Source organism: Falco rusticolus, chromosome 2, assembly GCF_015220075.1.
Source record: "Falco rusticolus isolate bFalRus1 chromosome 2, bFalRus1.pri, whole genome shotgun sequence".
NCBI classification, from domain to species: domain Eukaryota; kingdom Metazoa; phylum Chordata; class Aves; order Falconiformes; family Falconidae; genus Falco; species Falco rusticolus.
Window position 1 is genome coordinate 40,877,350 of NC_051188.1, and position 20,581 is coordinate 40,897,930.

The 20,581-nt window shown below is 37.3% G+C and overlaps 1 long non-coding RNA gene across 1 annotated transcript in view; it reads right to left on the bottom strand.

Moving 5' to 3' along the window:
* Positions 1-20,211, bottom strand: part of LOC119143300 — an 84,429-nt gene extending 64,218 nt beyond the window's left edge. Inside the window, exon 1 of the long non-coding RNA XR_005102655.1 lies at positions 20,126-20,211. This is a non-coding gene — a long non-coding RNA (uncharacterized LOC119143300). The remainder of the gene's footprint in view (positions 1-20,125) is intronic.
* Positions 20,212-20,581: the final 370 nt, after the last annotated feature.

Below are 20,581 nucleotides of genomic sequence, written 5' to 3' on the forward strand. Positions count from 1 at the left end.
AGTAATCCCTATGTGATTTGATGTGAGCTAAGGAGCTGAACGTGACTGTCATATTGACTTCATGACAATTAATACTGACAGTCTTCCCTTTAAAATTTTCAATACTGTGTAATGCCATGAAAGTGTAGATATTTGTATCTCTGAACTACACACACATAATAATTCCTGTTAATGCTAATGAAATATAGCAATAAACCACAATTCTGCCATCTTAAGAGTCTTGCTTGGAGTAGTATATAAATGCCCTGAATTAAGCTACAAAACACACATAGAAACTAGGTACTGTTGTTCTCATCTTACAAATAGGAAAACAGGCACTGCAAGATTAGTTTGCAGAGTCTGACATGCAGGTTTTGTTCCAGAAAGGTATTACTGCAAGTAGTGGGATTCAGCTGTGTGCTTAAAATTTAACATATCCTAAACACTTTCCTGACTGAGGCCTAGGTGTATGTCAGGGACAAAGCCGTAACACAAAACTTTGGCTGCCAGTCTCAAGCTCCTAGCTATTTGTGCAACAAAGGTAAAGAGCTGGCTTAACGTCTGCATATTCTAAGCATAGATATTGTTCAGCAAGCAGTAAAAAGTATGAAATGATGGAAGTATGGCTTATAAAGTAAGCACTGTAGCTTCTCCTTGGTTTTGAAAAACCGTAATTCGGATTTCTTCCAAAATGATGTTCTCTCTCTGTTCTACATTCGACTCCCTATTCTTTCCCTTTTCTTTCAATCTTTTTAAAAGCTGCTCACATCAGCTGCTTCTTTGTGGATTTTTCTTTTTGCTTCGTTGCCTACAAATTGCTCTAAGCTCTTCATTCCCTATGAACCTGTTCAGCTGGAGATGAACAGCTGTACAGCAGGCTGTTCCTAGTACACCTCTGGAAAATGTATAGGAAAATGATAACAAGCTAAAGATTTTTTCTTCTGAAAATTTGAAAGGGGATATATATGTGTATATTGAAATCTGCATGCATCTATATATAAGCCAACATACAGTTGAGAAAGCTAAATTAAATTAAATTAAAATACTGGGTACATTTCTCCAGAGAGTCAAAAGTCCAAAATCCTCAGTCTCTGATTTACATCCCCCGGGGTGTCAGAAGATGTCTAACCATGTCATCTGGAGTGGAAAAACACTGCATGTCAGCACAAGAAGGACTGACTGCTATAAAACAAATGTCTTTTTAGTTCCTCACCTCCTTAACACCCTTCTCCATACAAAAAAAAAAAGCGTTCACTCTACTGACTCTCACTCTTTAACTTCTTACTTAGGTCGAAAGGATAATGAACTCCAGTACTCATTTTACCTCAAAGGATAAATATATTTTTAGAAAAAACCATGGTTGTTTAGTTTTTCTGGTTTTATTTAAGTAATCAAAAAAGGTAAAATGGGAAACTTGAATACAAGTCTCTGAATAAAGGCCAGGCCTTTGCAAGGTAGGAGAGAGAATGTGTTAAGAGCAATAGTTTTCAGTTTTGTTTGAAATTCTCCAAAAGGATGCTTCTAGCTGAAGAAAATCGACCCCGAGTTTCTGATCAAAAGCTCAAAGAAGATGGAGAGATTGCTACTGACTTCTAAGTGTTATGTCTAGAAGACTTGGTTTAACCCATGAATGAACTTCTCTGACATAGACCTGCTAGTTCAAACATGTAACACGGGTCAGGCAAATCATCATTTCTAATAGTGATGCTACTGCTGTACTTTATGGGTCTACATGAACAGGCTGGATAAAACAAGCCACACTGAAGTGTTTTTGGTTAGCCTTAGAGAGAGTGGGTTCATGTTTGCCAGATGCTTGAATGTCTTCTGATACACTTCTTTAAGAGAAGCTTTTGTTAGACCAATATTCTCATAGCCTTATAATATTAAGTAGAAAAGAAGCTAGTTTGTTTTGTTTTGGTGGTTTTTTGGGTTGGTTTGGGGTTTTTTGGGGGGGTGGTGTGGGGTGGTGGTGTGTGTTTGTTTAAGCATTTCTGACTGTCTCATAGGGAGAACAAAACAGGAAAGTAGCATCAGTGAGTGACCTAAAACAACACAAAAATTCTGATCCTTCAGTAATGTCCTAACAGGGGTTTTTTTGCCATTTTCTTCCCTTTCTTCCTGTTCTCCATTTGCTTCTCTAGATTTGAGGCTCCCCCACTGGACCCTCCCTGCTGCCAGAGTCAAGGGGGAAGAAGTGGAGGCAGCTATGTCCTCCTCCTCCTCACACTAACTGGTTGCATGTCATCCTGACATCAAAACACCTCAAACAGGGTACTTCTGAGACAAGCATGGGACCAAAGGTAGCCTGGGAGCTCTGAAGGAGATGAAGCATTATTGATGCTACCGCTACATACCAGGATATTTCGAGGTCCCAGTACACCTGGCAGATCCTAGTGCTACAGAATTCACCATGGCCAAAGTGTCCTTGAGTCTCTGAAGAACTCCATGAAGCTCTATTGATTCTTGTCTGAAATGTCTAATGCTGTTGGGACACTTGGAAGATCTTAAAAGACTCAAATCACATTAAAAGATTTTGGTATACCCAACCATTACTGGAAAACACAGCATTTCTAGAGCTGATGTCATCCAGAGATCACACTACAATCTGAAAATCAAATAAAAGCCCAGAGCAAACCCCTGATAAAACACAAAATAATAACTATGGGATGGCTCATTAACTTCCAAAGTTCCTAAAAGAGGTTGAAGTTCTCTGAAATGTCTGTCCTTCCACAGTGCTTGCAAGCCTGATATGAGATTTAACGAGTCCTCTGTATCAACACAGAAAGAAAAATATTCTCTAGTTTCCAATTCAGCTGTCTTTTTACCTCCGTAAAAATAGTTATACCAGAGATTTAACTGCAATTTAACAGCACAGTGCTCTGTTCCAGTAATACGGGTAAGAAGACCAGCTTTGTAACAGTTAAAAATTAATGCTTTTAAGCAGTAGAGTAAAAAAAACCCACAAATTAAATTTATTCTAGAATCCATTTTTATTGCTGCTTTTCTCCAAGAAAAATAAAATCAATAAAAGGAAAGATTTCTCAATGCAAGTAGCTGGTCTTAATGCTTCACCAAAGTGTTGAAGTTTATTTGACAAAATCATAGCCCATGACTAAAATCTTCTTAAGACGATGACCTATGCACTGGTAATTACACACACCGCATGTTCAATATCTATCTACTGTAACTTTACATACAGTTTGGTGTATTTTATTTCTTACTCAGAATTACCTTGGAAAGTGACAGTACCGAACCAAGACTAAAGAAATGCAAAAGTCTCCAGAAGCAAAGGGAACAAACTGTGCTAAGTTTTAAAAATTCTACTGTGACACAACTGCTGTGGGGATGGGTGTTAGGTGAACAGAACCTAGGAGTGTAGGTGGACAAGGATGCAATCATTTCAGTCCTTTTCAAAAATACTGAACAAATGTTGTGGACCTGATACTATGGAGACTGATTCCTCCCAATTTCCAGAGTCCTGCTAAACCACTAAGCTACCTCTTACTTAACCTGACCAAAAAGGACCAAAGAAATGGTAGGATTTATTTCATCTTTGTAATAATTTGGCCCTAACAATTGTCCTTGACGCTGCATTATCAAGAACAAATTACTGTGTAAATCCAAACAGAAGTTTCATTTTTTTTTTACTCTTATCTTCAATTATTCCCTTTTAAAAAGTGAAAAATTTAAATTTTATGTGGTTTTGAGGTCACTCAATACATTTGTGCATACAAAATTATTATTATTGTAGTTGTTATTGTCATTATTATTATTATTATTACCTAGAGCTTAAGGTTGATAAACTGAATAGATACAATAAAATAGGAAAAAATATTATTATGGAGGAAAACTGGTTATTAAAATTAGTGTGTATTATAGTCAGAGAATAATGTCTATACTTGTGCTCCGATATATACTGGATAGTTACTTACGCCTTGAAAACCTTACATTTTGATTGACAAATAATTTTAGCATCAAGTTCTATAGCAGGAATTACACTGACCCAAATGCACACTGTCTGCAGCACGTTTCAGCATTAGCTAAACTTTACTTAGCATTTGCACAAACCTGCAATTTAATCAACAAGTAAATGCAAAAGAGTTTTATTGGTAATGAAACACAACCTAATAAAGACACAAGCGAAGTTTAAGAAGAATGGAGGATTTGCAGAAAGACTTCTCATGCTACACTGCCCCCAAAATAAACAATTAAATCCAAGACCTTGCTTAGGTAGGGTAGATTCTTTCCAGTTATCATGAGGCTGATGAGACTGATGCCTCCACTCAACTCTTAGATTTAGTGGAAAGGTTATAAATTTTCTGGAAGATGGTGAAAGAATGTTGTAAATATGACAACAATGGAAGGGATTACCAGTATGTTTTCTAAAGTGCACAGTCATAAAATGAAATAAACTGGAGTTTATTTTGTTATTAGTTGGTTGGGTGTTGTTTTGTTTGCCTGTAATTGTGAACTTTTCAAAACAGTTATTTGATGAAAAGAATGATGAAGGCTACAACATAAATACTCTAGCATAACAACTCTTTCAGGATTAGCTTGGGGAGGCTTATTTCATCCTTGTGATACCTGGGGCTGTGATAACTTAGTATCATCTACCCTTGGAATTACCTGTCTGATGATGCTACCAAACAGCATGGAGTTTAGGTGCCCAAGGGTATAACAACATTTCACTCGTTTCACTTGCTGTGCTGCCTACAGGAAATTAGCACCTGACATACCTAACCAAACAACAGCAAGCAAGGGATTCACCCAACAAAATAAAATTATAAAGAAAGCACTACCCTGGTGGCAATAACATTATGCTATTAAGATATTGCTGAATTAATCCCCCCGCCCCAGACTAAATGTAGTGTCACTGTAAAATATAATCTTACTTTCTATTTGTTAGAAAATATTGTAGCTACATTTTAGGCTGTTAATATCTGACAAATAATTTAGGTCTCTTTGACATGAATTTTAGTTATCACAGCTTTAGTAAACTGCCTGTAAGTGCTTATGGTACCTTAGCAGCCCTGGCATCATTGACAATCTGTATTATAACAAAGGGCAAGTTTTCCTTCCAAGTTGTCTACTTGCAACAAAGCATCCTGAAATCTCCTACAGCAGAGGATTTTACATGGGTACCTGATGCTCTGTGCTCTTTAACTTACATATCCAATAAAAGCCTCTTGATATATTAATTCTGAAGAACATATACTGTAAATTGAAAGATTCAGCTTAACTCTTAAGTATGTTCTTCCACAGTCATTTCCCTCCTATACACACACACACCAAAAGACAAATCTCTCCTCTAGCTGTGGAGTCTTTTCCTTTAAGTTCCCCAGGGCTGATCTAATGCATTTTCAGCACTGTAAATCTCAGTCTCCTCTAGCCAGGAAGCTCCTCTTTCAGTGACTAATAGTAAGTATGAATGGTTACAGAGTCCATATTATCATGTTCAACACTCTTGTCCCATCTGAAGACAAAAGGATCCACGAGTGTATTCTCTTGTCAACTTTTCCATTCTTCGGCTCCTACGCAGCCTGCAAATTGCACATACAATGGTAAAATCTCATTCTGCTTCAGGTGGTAGAGATATCTTTTAAGGACTCACTTTGTGAAATTCACAAATTGTGCCTACTTAATTGCTTTAAGACATCTTTAGCCATCTTGTGCAGCGAATGAAGAGATGGGACACAGCTTGATGCAAGCAAATGTCCATTTATTGTACAGAAGCACGAGTTTATATACTTTCAGAAATCGTGCATTTTGAACAGATTGGTTCTTTTGAGCTAAGCATTGCATACTAGGCAATCCCTGATTGGTGGTTAACTACCATCAATCAACAGCAAGGTGTTACCTCTCCTTGGCGCCATCCGTCCACCACTCCCCTATGCTCTGTTAATTGTTGTGTCTATTCACACTCCTTGTCCTCCCAGGGTTCGTGACTTACAAGCTCGAGCACATTCCCCTCAGCTAACTGATTGCCACGCATGGTCTTAATTTCCAGACCGCTCCTGCAATCTTGTAGTAATGTTATGGTGCCATAAGGAACAGGTGTTTCTTGAAGGTCAAACAGATGCTGCTGAAGTGTTACAGAAAGTGTTGTCACAGATATCACCCATTTTTTATTATTATTTTTAATATTACTAGTGAGATTTTCATGTAAAAATAATTCTGAGATCATGCTGCTCAAGTGACAAACCGAGAAACTTATTTGCAGTAATGTACTGCTTATTAAGAATATAATTCAATTGTAGAAGACCTTCACTGTGGCCAGTATACATGCTGAGAGGACAGAACAGAATAGGGTAGGGTAGAATAGGATAGAATTGTTCAGCTGGAAGGGGCCTACAACGATCACCTAGTCCAACTGCCTGACCATTTTGGGACTGACCAACGTTAAAACATATGAATAAGGGCACTGTCCAAACGCCTCTTAAACACTGACAGGCTTGGGGAATATACCACCTCTCTAGGAAACCTCTTCCAGTGTCTGACAACCCTCTCAGTGAAGAAGTGCTTCCTAACGTCCAGTCCAAACATCCCCCAGCACAGCTTTGAACCATTCCAAAGTTCTTTACGTAGATATGTTAAAACACATTCCAGCATATAAAAGATCCTGTATAGAAGACTGGAGAATCAGGAATGTTCACATCATCAAATCCTCTGACTGGTCATTGCAAAGTGATTTCTGATGGCTATAGTGTTCAGTTTCATTGTGTATGAATAATGATAGGCTGAATGTGTCACACAGCAAACAAAACTGTCACGTCTCTGGAGTTCAACTTTTCCTCGTCTTGGTTTGAATGCTTTTTTTTTTTTTTTTTTTTAATAATGTGTATTTACTTGTATAAAACTTTCCAGGAATACCAGAACTTGACTTTTGGCATGAACATGAACACCAGAAGGCCAATGAAAAAAGTAAATCCCTTCCATGGCAATTTAAACTGACTTGCTGGGAGGATAAAACATAATTAAAATATCCACATCCTGCACTAATCAAACTGAATCTATTCAAACTGACTAAAAGGAGGACAAAGGAAAATATTGTTCTGCTATCCAATAGAGCAAAAAAGTTACTGACAGATGACACTGTGAAGGCAAAAGCGTTTAATGTCTTTTTTGCATTAGTTTTAATGAAAAAGGTCAACAATGAGGAGGTGACTAGCATAATTAATACAAACAACAAAGGAATGATTTCAATTAAAAATACAGACAGGAAAGGTTAGCGAGTACTTAAGTAAATTAGTTTTCAGAACAGATGTGCCTGATGAACTTCCTCCCAGGTCATAGAGAGAACAGGTAAAGCTATCTCAGACCATGTTGCCATCAGAAAAGCAGTCTGTGAAGGGCATGTGACATATCAAGAAAATGGAAAAAATGAAAACGCAATACTCAACAAAAAGGAAGCATAAGCTTAGGAATAACAAATCTCTCTGTCAGCTATTGAGACTCAGAAAAGTTGTGGAACAAATGAACACCACTATTTTTATGTAACTGGAAATATGAAAAGGAGGTAAGGAACAGGCAAAAGCAATTAATTAAGAAATAGTCAATCCTTTAAGAACAAATGTCAACAGAATTAAATGTCTCCACAAAATGGTAACAGACCATGGGGAGAGGTGAGATGCAAATAAGGTCACTTATGTAGCTCTTGGCTCAGAAAATTTTCAAACATATAAAAAAAGAAAAAAGGTGAAAGCTTGTCTAAGTGGTACTAATATAGTGTGAGTGCAAAACTCATTAGGTAACTGTACATATAGTGTAATCATGGCTAAGCTATTACAAAAATTGATTTCTTTTACCTTTTTTTTCTTTAGCAGGCCCGTTTAAAGTTTAATAATGATGTGAATGATAAAGAGAGTGCTTACTGCATTTAAAGAACACACATAACCAGGCCTGCCAGTGTATTGGAAGGTCAGTTAGAAGGTAAAATTTTAAAAGGCAGGAACAAATCTGTACAAATACAAGACACAGAACGACTGGATGGTAGAGGTTTTTCAGGGAAGGATCTGGAGATCAAATATGGAAATAAATCAGAAGTGTCCTTCTGTTCCAAGTCACACATCCTTGGATATGTAAAACTGAAAACTGCCTGCAGAATATAGAAGATCAATCTTCTGCTTTGCTCCAGTTTTGGAAAAAACGAAGATGGATTGTTTCTGACCTGTTTTGGGCAGCTCAAAGAGATATAAACCAACAGGAAAAAAATCCAAAGGAGAATTATCATGAGTCTGACTAAAAAGGAAAGATCTGAGATTTAACAACCGGAGACTGTTAAAGGTGAAGAAGAGGAGGCTGAAAATAAAGATGACAGCAATCATTTAATGTATAAAAGGTAGCTCTAAAGAGCAATGTCTTGTCCATGATAAAGAATTAGTGAAATTAAATTGTAGGAAGATGCTGAAAACCTTTCGAACAGTATGAAAGATTACTGAAACACTCAGATTGCTAAGTGAGCTTTGGATTTCTCACAGTTCAGTGTCTTTAATAAACAAATATCTGTGAGGAATAACCTAGGTATAGTTGACTTTTGCTTTGGAAGGGACTGGATCATCAACCTATTACTTTTCCTGGGTTTTTTTCAGTTTGAATTGGAGAAAAAAGCATTTACTTTTTTTACAGAAAGTCCTATAGTCCTTTACACACACAGCATGCCAGAAATACTGCCTGTATGTTTAAGAACTACCATAAATCATTTCTGCAGAGTCAAACCCTCACCACTGCAATGCCATAGGTAGCTATCTATATATGAAATTATAGAGAACTCTGGAATTTTTTGCTACTTTCTCAACCATTACTTGATCAAACCATTTTTTTCGCACTGCAGAATAAATCAGGTTCAGACAGATTCAAATTTCACTGAAAAATTGCAAGAGTGATTCAAATATGGTACTTTAAAGCTCATGCATACAGTTTGAATACGACACTCAAAAATGAGCATAGGAAATTCAGCTATGAAACTAGAAATGGCTACAAAAGCTGCTGGTATAAAAATACCTGCACACACAGAATGATGTGATAATGAGCCATACATCAGAAAAAAATTACAGCAGACAATATGATCGGAAAGCATACTTAAACTCAAAAGGACACCTGTGCCAGCGTTAAAAATGATTTATTACATGAATTACAGGTCAGAGCAGACAATACGTGCCTACAGAAACAAACCAAGAAAGAGTCTCCTTCAACTCAAAACTGGACTACTGCATGCATTTCTAAATCAGTGTATTATCTTGTGCAGCAAAATTAACTAAATTAGCATACTATAAACCACACCATTAAGAAATTTAAAGGCTTTGACTAAATGCAGAAAAATTCAGCTGAAGTCATCACACAAATCTTAAGTAAGGCAAGTAAGGCTGCTGTCTTTGAAATACAAAAGGGAAACAAAAAACCCTTGGACAAGTTGCTGATGCTCTCATGCAAGTCAATCAAAAAACATACTGTAGCTCTGTTGGCAACTAGTAAGTCACATCACCTAGGTCAACTACAAAATAACCCTTTTTTGTGTGAGTAACCTAATCTCTCTAGCTTTGATTTCTCATCATAACTCCAGTATTATAATAACTGCAGAAGTAATACATATATAGGCATACAGGTGGGTTGAAGTAGACTGATACTTGATGGTACAGCATGCCATTTCAGAATATTAACTGCATACAAGAAAATTTCTGGGTTGGGGGGGGGTTCCAATCAAGTTTTGTATTTTTTATTAAAGATTATAAACACATACTGAATTTTTAGTTTAAATATACAGTAACTAATTTTAAAATATTTCAGTCATTTCATAATTAGCAGACAATGTTTTTTGAATATGCTCCATAAAATTTAGTAAAATAGTCTCTTGATAAGAAAGGCTCAAAAAAAATAATTTTCTGTCTTGCAATTTTTAATTTTGTTTTTACATACATGAAACATTCACAAGGGAATATTATGCAAACCTTACATTTAAGAAAAATTTTGTGGGAAGGAAAGGGAAACAGAGTCAAAAAGCATAGTTATGCCTAAACTCATAGCTTAAATTCTGATTACCCCAAAATTTGAAAGGTTAATTCAGAAAGCCTAACTAAAATCCTATGAATGTGACACAGGGACTTTTGAAATAGGTAAGGACACACACTGGAGTCCGGATTTCCTATCCAATACACTGAGTCATGAAGAGGAAACAATGACCACAGAGGGTGGAGAAAATGCCAGGCTATTTCCTGAGTAGGGGAAAATGAATAGACTTCAACCCAGAAAAAAAGAGAGTTTCAGGTCATATTAGGATTTTTTTTTTCAGGATCGAAGAACCTGTGGTAGCAAAGCATTTAACAGTGGCGCTAATTCTCAGAGTTGCATCAAAGCACCCATTATGAACCATGTGAGGACAGCAGACTGCCAAACTGTTCTTTGTGGATAGTTACAAATTCTTCTGCTATAGCTTTTGTTGAGACCATTTTCCTTAGGACTTTAAGAGCTGAAGCTTCCCTGAAGAAAACAAGTGAAGGAATACTGGGTCTTGCTGAATCTAAATCAGAGAACATGTGAAAATATGCTCTAAAAGACATTCACTTTTTAATAGTCTTACAAAAATGAGGATAGCCCCTCTTGTATCCTTGATTAAATCCCATGAGTGAGGATGGGAAACCAGGAGCAATCACTTTGTTTCAACATATCTACAAGTTACTTATCATTATAACTTTACCATGCCAAAAGACTACTACTTGTTCAACAGGTGGCAAACCTATCAAAGAAAATACCTGATATTTAAGATACAGTGATGATCAGCTCTGCTGTATAGGCAAGCCTATGAAATTCAACATATTTTGTTCTGCAGTGATCCACATCAATATAATGTTATACTGAGCTCCTCCTCGTCAAATAACTGATAATGAATCAGTTACAAAAAGCAACTGAGTATACAGCAAGCCTCCAAACAGGTTTCCATTGCATTTATCACTGCAATAAATCAATAAATCTTTCAAATCACTACTTCTGGTGCATTCCCAAAAACCCTCATCATGAAACCTGAATTACAGCATTCTCAGATATAAGAAGGTTGCTTCTTGACAAAACAACAAGCATGCTAACTGTCTTGCTTTGCCTTTCATCCTTAGCAATTACTTTTGTTCCATATGGTGACAAGCTAAGTGTCTTCTATTTGCATGTAAAAAAGCAGTGTTATCTTCAGATACCAAAACTGCCCACATTTTCTGTCATGCAAGAAATGGGATTACCAAATCAAGTGCAGTTGTGTGGGCTTGGCAACATCATGACAATTTTTCCTAGAATTTTCCTTTGTCACTATTAAAGTTGAGACCAGTAGAGATAAAAATAATGGAAAAGACAGTATTAAGTAAATGTTTCTTATCTTTTTACAGGATTGCTGGGATACTCGGATCTTTCTCTCCTACCCAGAGTTAACAGGTGCTGACCATTCGGAAAATCAGGTCCATTCAGCAATCAGTTCTGATTTGCCTGTGGAGCTTTTAGGGGCAAAGGCAAGAGCAAAAAGAGCAGGAATGTTAAGCCAGTTGGTAACAGAACAGCACACCCTACTCCCCCAGCTTCACCCTATGGTTACACTACTTGCTACATTACAAGCTTGTCTTGCTGCAAAGATCTCTTTCTCTGTTTCTTGCTTTGCTTGCTGTTAACCAGAAGTGGAGCTAAAATAGTGAGAACAAGAACATTTGGAAAAAATCCTGGTGCATACAATAACCAACGAAAATATACTTTTAATACTTGCTGTAGCATTTTATAAACAAAGAGAGGAAACTGCCACTTTTGGGTGTTTCTCTCGGGGCTGGGGGGAAGACATGTTAAAAGTCTTAAACACCATTTTCCTAAGAGCTAAGCTATGGTCAGCATAATTTCAGCTAACTCTTAACACACTTTCTAAACCCCCCCCCCACAACTTTGAATGAGGATCTCAAGGAAACAAATCACTAAAGTATGAAACACCTTTTATTCATTCTTTGTAGCCACAGCCAGTACTTTGGTAGAAAGAACATTTCAGGAATATGCCACTGCCTTGCTGTTAAGGTAGGGTTAAACTTGTAAACTTGAAAAACTGTTCATATCATATTTTCTTTAAGATAAAACCAAAAACGTAAATAATAATATTATCACAGGCAACTTTTTTTCTTTTGAATTAAAGGCTTGGATATAAACATTTGCTTGTGAGAGGAACCACCAAAATACTGTGAGACTGAGCTAAAGTAAACAGCTAATAAATTAAAAGAACTTGAACACGTGTCCTGATAAGCAAACAGGGCTTAGAGAGTAAACATGGTGAAATACCGAAGTTAAAGAATAAATTTAATGTTTAACCTCTTTGTAATATAACAATCTAAGGAGTAAAAATAGTATGCAAAAAAAGGTTATGTACTTTGACAGTAATGTAATTTTTAAATAACACAAATTGCATACTCGCCCTGTACTTCAGATTACAAATTGCCTTATTATTAGATATTATACCAACTTTCCCTTATGTTAAATCTAAGCGTATTTTTTCACCCCGCAATGCAGATATAGCCTCTAACTACTGCCTTCTATTAGCAGCTACCTTCTCCCCCATCCAACTGTGTAGATCTCTCAAACACACACACACACACAAAAGAAACTTCTTAGGCTTTAGAAATAATGCAAAGATCAGATGGTTACTCTGGTGTTTTGAGACCCTCAAAGCAAATTCCTTGACTGAAAAAGCAAGCAGAACATACTCTGAGCACAGCAACAGAGAATTTAAAAAAAAAATATCTGTATTTTTTTCAGTCTTCATCTTGTAAAATTACATTATTCAATTACAGCTCCCAGGAAAAGAGAAATTAACTAAGATGAGACCCCTGACAGGGTTTAACAGGACTCTTGAAAATCATCATCGGCTTCTCCCAAACAACAGTGTAACTGAATCTGCTGTATGTGAACTTAGTGCTAATGGTTTTTTATCTTTCGCACTTTACGGTTAAAATGACTGTTTTATAGAGAATCAGTGTAAGAAACTCTTGAGGGAAAGTTGCCTAAGAGATTCTTATGAATCTATGTTTCCTTATATATATTTATTTTTTTCTCACAATGCTTTTAAAAATGGCAGATTTTTTTTACAACTGAAGCTTCTCTTCTCTTAAATAAAAGGCCAAAGCAAAAACAGATTCTGAAGCCATTATATTCATGAAGAGAAAAAGAGAGGTTAATTCAAAATTCTATGGTCTGTTGAACCCAATATCCGCGCGTTCCCCAAAGCAACAACAAACGCACCACGGAAACTCAATCAAGGCATCAAACCCACTCCAGCAAATATGTTGTGCCAACCCATTATTAATGTTGCCTCTCAGGGAAATTCTGTATCAGCATGAACTTGCTGAAAATCTTTTTCACAAATTCACATTATACTATTTCCTTGACATTAAATGCCAAAGATGGCAAATTAGGAGAGGCCTGAGAGAGGGGAGAGATTCAAGGATGAATCTGTTCACAAACCAATCTGAAGAACAAACTGCGCAAGTACGTTCAGAAAGGGTTTACTACACTGACATTAGCTGTTGGCAAATTTGACAGGTTATAGATAAGTAAGTTGTCCTTGTGAAGAGAGCTTCTGTGGCCTGGTTCCCACCCCCCCACCCCCCTCCATACTCCTCCCCACGCCAATCACAGGAACAGGAATGAAATATCGGTGAATGAACATAGCTGAATTAAGCCATTCAGCACAAGAGTACGGAGCTTAATTGTGTTCCCTTGCATCTTTTCCTACTGCCAAATAAAAACACCATTGTCCTTGCTGAAGAATTCCCTTTCATGTCTCAAGGATCTCTGCCAACTTAGTTGTGAAAGTCACACTGCGTGCCCAAGGGGAAGTGAGGGGATCTCACGTCTTCAAATTTATCCCTTCACCCTCTTTTTGTCAACAGATTTTTGAATGCACTAAGCACTGCTGAACACACCAAGGAAGTTCATTCAGTAGGTCCCTGCACAACAAAAAAATAAAATTTGCATGCAAACTACATGCATGTCATCTGAATATGCATGCTAAATGAATGCTAACTGCATCTCACCCTCACAACTCCAAATCTTATCTGAGGTGATAATGCAAACATCCACTTTAATAGATGAACAGCTGCAGTAGGTCGGAGGGGGAGAAAGAAGGGAAATACTTTCCATAACGTGACCTGATTAAAACTGTAGATTATAAAGGAAATTGATGGCACAAAAGTTCAGATATTAAACACATATTTTTAAAGATTCAAAATCCTGTTGAGATGCAAGTATTCATTGGCAGGCTCTGTGAGACCAGGCAACATTAGAAGAAATTTCACAGGAATTTTCTGTAATGCCAGTGACTGAATTGCTCTGAAATCCCACAGGATTTTTGTAGAAAAAATGTCATTCAATAAAACAACAGCAACAATGGAACATGTCACATGTGAAGCTGTTATAAATCATTATGGCTATCACTGGTACAGTAAGTCTGTCACACACAAATATCATTCAGTAAACTAAACTCAAGTTTTACACAGGTTGTTACTTTTTTTTTTTTCCCTCCTTAAAAGATTACTAATAAGAAAACATGACATGTAAAAACATCTTCACTGAGGTAAAAACAAACAGTGACTTTGCTGCAATATTAGACAGCACACAGAAGTATGAAAAACACAATAAGGATAACTCATTCAGTAGGAGAACAAATAGAATTCTGTATTCATTTCTTTAAATGTCTGAACTGAAAAATCAGCTCTTTGCATGTGTCATGCAGCTGGGACAAAACCAGTCTGTAATTTCATTCGGTGCTCCAGTTGGATTTGATTTCCTAACACCTCCTGCAATAAGGACAAACTGTTGTTTTTGCAGAAGTCTGGGCAACTAACCCTACAGAAAGCCTCTAAAAACACACTGGTTGGGAATGGAGGAAACTGTGAAATGCACAAGCCAACAGTTTTATTTGGTAATAAATTCAATCTTTTGGCATAATTGCCATATGGCACATGATTTTCTTTTTTTCTTTTTTCTTTTTTTTTTTTATTGTTAATGTTTAGCAGTTTTTCATTAGAAATTTGTGGTTTTCTTTTCTTTTGTTTTAAAAACCACCTTTATTAGGGCAAACATGCTCTTTTAACTTTCATTTAAAGCCCAATGATCTGTCAAAGGTAAGCACATACTCAGAATATCCTGCTAGGTGGATGTGTATTTTATTGAAAATCCTTTTAAGAAGAAAGCAATATCCAGATAAAGATGGACTAGAACCAGGACTGTAAATTAAATCAAACACATTAAAAAATGAGATTTATAGCACATTTGCTATTTCAATCTACAGCTCATTTATTCTAAATACCTCTTCCTAATGAGTAATTTTCTGGATGTCACCACAATTTACTAGGGTCAGTATCCAAGTGTAGTACAAGCAACATATTTAAATCAGTTTATTTGGTCAGGAAAGAGCAATATAACCTGGCATATATCAAGAAATTATTGATTTGGCTGTACCCAGGAACAAAAACATTGCTGCTGCAATAGAGCAGCAGCAAGCTGGAAGTAAACTATCCTTTTTGATTACATAAATGAGTTTCCTGAAAAGGTGTTGAATAAATATGGATCTAGTGTCATTCTTCCAAGGAAGCTATTAGGGTTCCAGCTGCTAACACTTGCTAAGTGTTTGGATTCAGACTGTAAGAAGCATGAATGAAGATCCAGGCTAATCTGCATGCATCAGGCAACTTGGGTCCCCAAACAGAAAAATGCTGCCCCTCAGTTAATACTCCCTCTTGGCTCCCAAGTTGCTTGAGAACCTTTATCAAATTATTTCCATGTGGTCCAAGGAGGGATATTGAGACAGCTTTCAGTTTCTGACTCTCCCCTTCTACAGACCAAAACCAGAAAAAGTATCTCAGGCTTAATACCATTGGTTTTGCTACTAGTTTCCTCATCATGTATTATGAAACTATCATTTATGTGGGGGCATAGGTTTTCCCTGCACTGGAGAGAAAGGCAGGTTAAAAATCTTTTAGTTGGAAAGCTATCCTGTTAATGTTAAGAAGGACAAAATCTTACAGCCTGATGAACTAAGAAAATCATTATATGATTTCATAGGTCTGTAGTACCCCATCCATGGCAATGTGCAGCATATTAACATTAAGGAAGCTATTTCTTTAAATGAAAGCATGAAAATACATAGGTAAAATCATAACTATCCTAATTTCTCAATTCAGTGGAAGTTTTGGTATGTGCTAAACTTGCAGTAAAAATGAGTTATGAAAATAGCTGTCTTAACAGGCCATTTTCAAAACATGAATAATTCAAACAAGCTCCTAATTTTTTTCCTCAGAAAATATTAAACTCTGTAGCTTGTACAATTAATGCAGCTGAAATAGCGAGACTTTAAAAGCAACCACTTATTCAATACAATAACATTTCATTGGAATTTTTATTGTGTTTATTTTCATGGATCTCAATAGACAATATATCCTGCGCAAGGAAAAAATGTAATCCATTGTACCAACAGTGCACAGTCAAAAGAGAGATGGAGTTTGCACTTCACATGTTGTGAATGAAAATTGAGAATATATGTAATAAGCATCCCTAAACCTTAATAAGTTATTGAGCTGTGTGTCTCCTAGTGTGTCAGTGATTCTTTTTAATTTATTTTCCAGTTTCTACACAACTTTTTCAGGAGGAAAAGAAAGCCCAAATGAAATTAAAAGTGAAAATATAAAATGAAGTAAAATTAATAAAAAGCAAATGCTATTGAAATTAAAACTGTATTTGCCCCAGGGTAAATGCATGGTGAGAATGAAGCCAGGCACAACTATGACACTGAAACTCCAGCCAGAATCATCCTCGGGACGTTCCAGAAAAAGGTACCCCTCACAGCTATTCTCTCCAGAGGCACACGTGCATACAGAGGCAAGAATGATAGCAGCTGCTTAAAGTCGTGAACAATTTTTAAACATCGAAGGCAAATAATGTTATTTCCTCTTAAGATTAGAGGAAGAAACTCAATCAAAATATTGTATCAAAACTTATATCTTGTCCCCGCAGTTCTTCCAACAACTACAATTTTAGCAAAACCATCCCAGCTCAGAATTTGGATGGAAAACATCTAAGTAACAAATAAAAGTCAGAAAAAAGTATGTGTATATGGGATTGAAATACCAATACTATCAGACAGATTGAAAAAAGATCTAAAAGACTGTAAAGGAAAGCTGCAGACCAAAGATTCTGTTAAATGAAAGGCAGGGCTTGGGAAACCACAATTAGGTTCTCTCTTCCACCATGGGATTATCAGATCACTTTTGCTAAATGGCTTAGAGCAGGCAAATTCTTTTGTGGGCCTTTCAGTCCTAGTGCTCAAAGGCACTTCTGCCCATAAGAAAACAATTCTTACTATGTTTAACATTTTCATGTCTTTCAGATCTGCAGTGATAGCAATATCACAAAATGGTTCTGCTGCTTAACCATCTTTGTCACTGAAAAGCTTTTCTATACATCTAACCTAAAAAAAAACCCTCTTCCTTCTATTTTACATCAGTATTTTTTGCTTATATAAGTTCGGTTACTCATACTCTCAAGTGACCTCAGTATACAGACATACCACACATGAGCTGAGCTACATCAACTGATCATGTCTAACTACACTTCAATTAACATTAGCCAAGAGTACTCACACAGTCTGCTATCGAGGCTCGGAGGATGTGCAATGACCATGAGGCTTCAGTCATATGTCTGATCTAGGCATGAAATCCATTCCCTTGCCTTCTCAGGACTGAGTTCCTCCTTCTCCAGTTCGCCCAAATCCATGAAGGAGGCTTGCTAGACCAGTTTCAGTAGTAAGCATTCCTGGATCACACCTAACAAATCTGGCACCATGCACAAATAGGTGCTGCTGTTAGCAGGTTAGGACACATATTCTGAACTGGCTGAAGCTATTTTTCTTGATGGGAATTAAAACAGTGCGTGTTTCCCACTCACCCAGGGAGACATTAACGCACAAGTTATATGACCTATACAACAAAGTGGAATTAAACTACGAAAAACTTAACCTAATAGTAGGATTTCTCTAGTACATCATTGCTGCATTCAGAAGGAACAAATGAGAAGTGGTGGAAAAGTAGGCTAATGCTCCAGATTCATCAACTCAGAGATGACATCCAGTGGCCAAAGAGCACTCGCATACAGTCAGGTAGAATCACTACACCAAAAATAAATAAAAAAATATTCCAAAGTGATTAGGAAGTATTTGTTGTCATTATCCCAGAAATGCCTATCACCCTTCCACTGCTTGTGTGTGATACAACCCTGCAGTCTGCAGCTACAGCGCTACCCTGCAAGCCTCAATAGAGCCCTGCTGGCAAAATATCAGACTTCTTGATGATACCAAGTCTGCCAGACTTGAAGATGATCTCCAGGCAAGAATGGCTTAAACACAGACACCTAGCACGTAGGACATAGATTCAGTCAGACTGCTAGAAAGTACAGAGCTGCAAAGAGCAAAAAGTGCTGGCAACAGACACAGACACCTTCTAACATCTTTCTTCTATTCATCCTGAAATAAGCTGCATCTCCTGGTGAAATTCTAAAAAGGTGGAGTTTTATAAAATTCCAACTAATTAATAAAAATGCAAATTTATGCTCACACTCAATGATCAATATAAATATATGGTTCCTCCCCTCATTTTTTCCTCTACTTAGTACACTTAGTACTCACTACATATTTGACTACACTACTTAAAATGGGATCCTTAGCACTCAGCCTAACTTAACACCTTATTTACACCTACATTATGAGTATCTGGCAAATCCACCTTCTTGAAGTATGTTAAATTGCTTTTATGAGCAACTTAACTTGGCAATGAAGAGAAGTTATGCACCTTCACAGGTGTACAGAGAGATCCTGCCTGCTTACACATCTTAAATCTGTTCAGTAACTGCATAAAAATACAGGCACTTAGGTCAGGAGAAACAGTTCAGTAGGCATCGAATAATAAAGCACGAATGAGACAGAAATATTAGAAAATTGCTAACACCTCTTTCAAAAAGATAACAAAAAGACTTTCCACAGGCATTCGTTGTGATAATACATGGGCCTCAGCAGTTAGACAAAGGCCCCAGTGCAGTATCTCAAGTCATGTCACTGCTTTCTGTCTTCTTGCTCATGGCTGTCCACTGGGGAATATTTTTTTTTCTTTTTTTTCTATTGCTCTGCTACATTTCAAGACAGGTGAATGAAGAATTAAGTCTGTATCACATGGAGGATCAGTATGATTCAGAAATGTCTCTTCTTGAGCATATTAGCTTCTATCATGGGAGTGGCCATAATGTTGCTACTGAAAATTATATTAACACACATTATACACACATCAAATATACACATACACATATGTACACATTTTTTTGCATTTATGTGATATGCAATATGTTATACAAAAATAAACACATAGAAATCAAAAGAAACTACTTGCACGGAAAACATGCTAACATTATTTCCCAAAACATTTAAAGAGGTATCAGCGTATTAAGAAAAACATGTAACTACTCACAGAAATGAAATCATAAAGAATACGCTAGTGAGGGCATCTAGGTATTTGTGAATCCATCTATTTGCTTTTCATTTAAAAATCATGATTCCAAGCCTGTTGATGGCCTAATGCCTATATATATATATATACCTGTTACATTTTCATAGATCGGTTTGCCTTTTCTCTGTGTGTAAGCCATAGGGAAAGCAAATTAAGGTTAATCTTGGTACCGTTAAGTGACACATAATAAAACATAACATCTGCTTGTGATACGTATTAGGAGAAGGTGACATTTCCAATCAAAGCACCATATATTGGACAAATCTGAACTTACTCTTTCCTGCCCATGTTCTCAAAGCTTCTGCAAACATTAAGACATAGAGTTTTGGTGTTAATTATTAGAGAAAATATATAAAGAAAGGGAAGAAGAACTTCTGGGTAAAATTGTTAAATGGTTAGTCTGACACCACCTACTAAGTTAAAGGCAAGTTAATTAAAATAGCGTCTCCTTATTTCTTACGAATCCGGTCTGGGATTCTCCTGAGGTCAAAACAGAACTTGGAAAATCTTTCATAGGTCGTTAAGACAAAACAATCTTGAAAAACAGTTTCTACAATATGTGAGAACCCACCTGCCTTTCTCAGGCGGCTTACCTGGGTGCACTGCTGTACGCCACAGGGCTTCCACACCGGCAGCTGCAGGGCTTCCGTGAGACGGCGGGGCTGCCCCGGGCCGGCCACAGCCGGTTCCAGCTGGTTCTAGCCCACCCACCACAGAGCACTGCCAGGCCCCCGGCCAGCGCGGTGCCGCCCCGGGGAAAGAGGTTTCAGAAAGGTCAAAATGCTGCACAGGCAGTGGCAGGAATAAAGGGTAAGCCAGCCCTGAAGACACTGAAGTGAGAGAGCAAGGAGGGCGAGGAGGCGCCCCAGGCGCTCCCGACAGCCCGTGGAGGAGACCACGTCTGAGCAGATACATGCGGAGGGTCCCATGCCACAGCAAGTGTATCCTGAGGGACTGCAGGCCATGCGATCGACCGCTGCTGGAGCAGGGGAAATATGCGAGGAGGAAGGAGCGGCAGAGCAGAGCTGTTACGGACTGACCCCTACCTG